We start from the raw sequence: 4730 nt of genomic DNA on the forward strand, positions 1-4730 counted from the left end.
AATTTAGCCACTTAAACCCTACATACTTTGCTATTGACCGGGGTCCTCCAGGGGTCTGTACTTGGACCCCTCCTTTTGTCCCTCTGTACCAAACCTTTTCGGCAAAAATAACCGATCTATAAGCTCACAACGCGCCACGTTGTGACGCATTGTGAGCTTGTAGATCTACTATTTGTGCTGAATGCCGAATAGGAATGCGGTTTGTGTGGTTAAGCCCATTTTAAGCACCTTCCCGGTGTATAGACACAGTTTCTCCCCCCAGCACCTGATAGTTTCAGTGCGTACCGTCCAATCCAAATGTATACATCTATATATATAGAATCATAATGATTTACAATTTTGCCTCCCTCTCTCCATTACCTTGTTCCCATCTTTCTCTGCTGAGCCGAGAAAAGGGGAGTCTTGGTCTTATTACCGGGAGTTTACTGCAAGGAATGTTCCAATTTACATGCTTGATGTTCCTCATTAATGCTTTGAGCAGTAATGAGGAGCCTCTGTAACGCTCGCCTCTCGGATCTAGCACACACGCCTGGACACTCTGCGGTAATTCGTGAGATGAAGGCTCTTAAATAAACAGATTTAAGCAGAAAGTCGAATTTTCACTTCAAAAGCGTAGGTGGTCTGGTGGCTCAGCCAGTTTGTGCGCACGCAGACCATATGCTCGTAATGAGTGCGAGGAGGTTCGAATCCAACTCCCATCTTGTCTCGCATGTGTGTCTCTCCTCTCTCTGCCCTTGGTTCCCCGTCGCTCTACACTCTCCTATTTGAAGTCAAATACGCCCAAAATACATCTTAAAAACAAAAAGAATATGTGTGGTTTTAAGGTCATCTGATATTACTTTACCCATATGTTTAAACAGCTTGTTACCAGAATGTGTCTTGTATTTCCTTCTCTGAGCTATTGCCTAGATGCCTATTAGGTTGGACCACTATTTTTGGGCTCTGTTGAGTCCGATTTATACTTAGTCATACGACGGTGTCGCGGACCAATCATAGCAGATCTACAATCTCACAACGTGTCACAATCACGATGTGCTGTTGTGAGCCTGTAGATCGATCGGATAATTTCCATTTATATACCATTGTATGATGAAGTATATATACCGTAAATCAGGCATTAGCTCTACAGTATACCTTTCTGCTGCCATGTCCGCTTGACCGCTTATTATAAGCGACCTTGGGCTTGTAAATATTGGTAGTTGAAGGTTGTGGTTTGTTGGGCTTGTTTCTAAAGTGTAGTTGCTTATTTGGGCTTGTTTCCTAATGCAGTTTAAACCAGTATTCATCAAACATTTGTCAAAGACAAATGTTCCACGGACTCCTATCTAAAAGTATTTTGTGACCCCTGTACCAGATTGGTGTTGTTAACATGTTAAAACAAATATTCAAAATGTTTTTTCAAGATCAGATCTACAAACTCACCTTGTGTGGCCTAATAGTCGCTTCTTTTGGGCTTGTTTTCATAAACCTAGTTGCTTATTTCTCTCGCGAAATCCGGCAAGACTGCTGAACAAGCTCACCTGACAGTTAGCCTGGGGATCAATAACATTTTTCGGGTTTCTGGAGCGGAAATAACTTTACGTCATCACGCGGCCGGAACACGCAACCGGAACCTCCGGTGACGTGCACCACCAAAATGATTCCCCTATAAAATGGGTTTAGTTTGGTATAATCGTTTCCTTTCTTTTGGTATAATAATCGTTTGGTATGTCCAGCTTTTATTCTAACTCGTGGCGCGACTAACAAGACTAAACTAATTGACTCGCATTATGTGGGGAACAAAAACAATGTGGTTCACACGGCTCAGTTTTAGAATGAATACCAGGCGTTCCTCCGCGGTGGAAAGCCTGGTGACGCGAGGGTACCTGACAGTGGAGCTGATAAAGTCATCATCGAAGTGTGTTGTGTTCAACCCCCTGTTGGCAGGCGAAAGCAAACACTCAAGACTAACTGAGAGTATTTGGATTGATGAAGACTCCAATAGGGACTAACTACACAAACACAGGCCGAGCTATTCCTGTCCGCTCACTCTCTCTCTCTCTCTCTCTCTCTCTCTCTCCCCTTTTGTTTCTTCTCCACGCCAGCGACTCTTGTGTTTTGACAATCTCGCCCTCTTCAATGCACAAAGCAACAATTCATCCCGCGGAGAAGTCAGCAGACACAGGAGGGAAAAAAAAGAGGCTTGCGGAGTGGGGACGATCGATAAACAGAGTCGGCGCTGTGATTTATTTACCGCTGTGCGTTGTGTAGGGAGAAAAAGGAGGGGTAGGGGGCTGAGAGAGAGAGAGAGAGAGAAAGAGAGAGAGAGAGAGGGAGAGAGAAGAAAGGCCTCCTGATATGGCCACAGGCAGCCGACATAATGGGGCCCTCTCAATCTTCCGCGAGTGGCTTGTTGGATTGTCAAGCCCGTTTCCGCCTGTGTTCAAAAGCGCCGTCCGATCGAGCCCCCGAGACGAGCAGCGACTAGACAGATGATTACTCACTGTAAACGATCCAAGAGACGAGGAGGAGGAGAAAAAAAAGAAAAACTAACTACAGTGGATATTGATGACTCAATAGACTTGGTGACAGACGATTCCATTTCGTGTCTAGATAAAGTGTCGGCCATCTCGGATCAATCATAATATGAGGCTCTTTATTGGGCATAAGAAACACGCTTAATGTCGTTAAATGCAGATCTTCCTCGGTTGCACCCCGTCAACGCACACGTGCGCACACACACACGCGCGCACGCACGCACACACACACACACACACACACACACACACACACACACACACACATACACACATACTGTACACGCACCAACATCTTCCTCCCTCCCTCTTCCATATGTGCACATATCTGGCATCCCGCCTCTTCTGTGCGTGTGTGTCTGCGTTCGTGCGTGCACGTGTTCTCTTGAAAGAGCAAGAGAATGAGAAAGACAGTGGGGGATGGAGTCGGTTTGCGTGCGTGCGTGCGTGCGTGCGTGCGTGCGTGAGTGCGTGCGCGCGCGCGCGCGTGCGTGTGCGTGTGCGTGTGCGTGTGCGTGTGCGTGCGCTTGCGCCAGTGCATGTTCGTGTGTGTGTGTGTGTGTGTGTGTGTGTGTGTGTGTGTGTGTGTGTGTGTGTGTGTGTGTGTGTGTGTGTGTGTGTGTGTGTGTGTGTGTGTGTGTGTGTGTGTGTGTGTGTGTGTGTGTGGGGTGTGGGGGCATGGGTTAGCAAGGGGGGGGAACGTAAGGAAGAGAGAAAAAAAAAACCTTGCAGGCAATCATTTCTGGCAGTGCTGGCTGTGGAGGTGAGGTTTTCTTTCTATAATTTCAGACGGTTTGGCGGTAGGGCTGGTGCAGCTATAGCAGCAATAACAGTTTACGGACTGCTTATGTCATCACATTTTGACAAACTTCTCAATCTGGAGTGACCTTCACGGTGTCAACGCCAGCTCGCCCGCCTCTCCCTCTCTCCCTCCCCCCCAGCCCCCCCCCCCCTCTCTCTCTCCCTCTCTCTGTGTGTGTCCCTCTGTAACACATCTACTCTATACTTCCTCTCTCTGTCTCCATCACCTAGCTCCTGTCTAACCCCATGTCCCTACCTCTCCCTGATCCATCCTTCTCGTTGCATCACTTCTCCTCACCTCTGTTCTCCTCTCCTCTCTGCATCACCTCCTCCAACACCAAATTCAGTGTACTACTCTCTCTCTCTCTCTCTCTCTCTCTCTCTCTCTCTCTCTCTCTCTCTCTCTCTCTCTCTCTCTCTCTCTCTCTCTCTCTCTCTCTCTCTCTGTCTCTGTCTCTCTCTGTCTCCGTCAATGTTACTCTAATCTCTGCCACTTCTTCTCTGCAGCTTCTCTCTCTCTCTCTCTCTCTCTCTCTCTCTCCATCACATCTCCTCTGCCTCTATCTCTGTGGATGAGGCTGACAGCAGGGGTGGTCTGCATTTACCGCTGATACCTGAATGCGAGTAACGTATAGGCTACAGCTTATGTACAGCCAATGTACATAGTGTAAGCTTCCTGTCTAAATTAAGTGAAAAGACAAAAATAACCACAGAGCAAATTGATCACTTATCCACAAAATAATTATACATCATTTCAAACATAGCAGATCTACAAGTATGTATCTTCTATTTAAAAAAAAATCAAATATAAAAAAGAAATATTGTTGCCTATAAGGATATGCGCAAAATTGGGATGCCAGTATTGAAGTGGTTGAAAAGAAATAACACAAAAATATGACATTTCAATATTTGTAACATTAAGCTGACACTCTTATCCAGAGCGACTCACAAATGCAACAGTAACAGCGAATGCAAGCTTCACTTCTTAGTTCGCCGACATTACAAGACATCAGTATGATAAGAGAGGCAAGGTCGCATCCACAGAGGTCTGAAAATGTAACTCTGATCATAAAGCATCGCAGAGGGCCAACAGCTTAAGAGAAGATGCAGCAATTGTGCGTGCGTGCGTGCGTGCGTGCGTGCGTGCGTGCGTGCGGTATGTCAATAGAGGACAGTTTATAGGGAGGGAGTTGAGGTGAAAATATGACCGACCCTTCTGCAAAGTTTGCAAACCAGCAACCGGGAAAGTGATAATATATTAAACCACATGAACACTAGCAACCCTACGATGGGCATGTCATAATAGGCGAACGTTCATAGGTAATATGTAACACAGCCATGTGTCGCGATGTTGCAGATGTGTAGATGTGTGTTTCTATTCTGTACAGAGATTTAGTGTAGAGGGAAAAAAGG

Source organism: Gymnoscopelus microlampas (assembly GCF_963454915.1).
Source record: "Gymnoscopelus microlampas genome assembly, chromosome: 24".
In the NCBI taxonomy this organism is placed as follows: domain Eukaryota; kingdom Metazoa; phylum Chordata; class Actinopteri; order Myctophiformes; family Myctophidae; genus Gymnoscopelus; species Gymnoscopelus microlampas.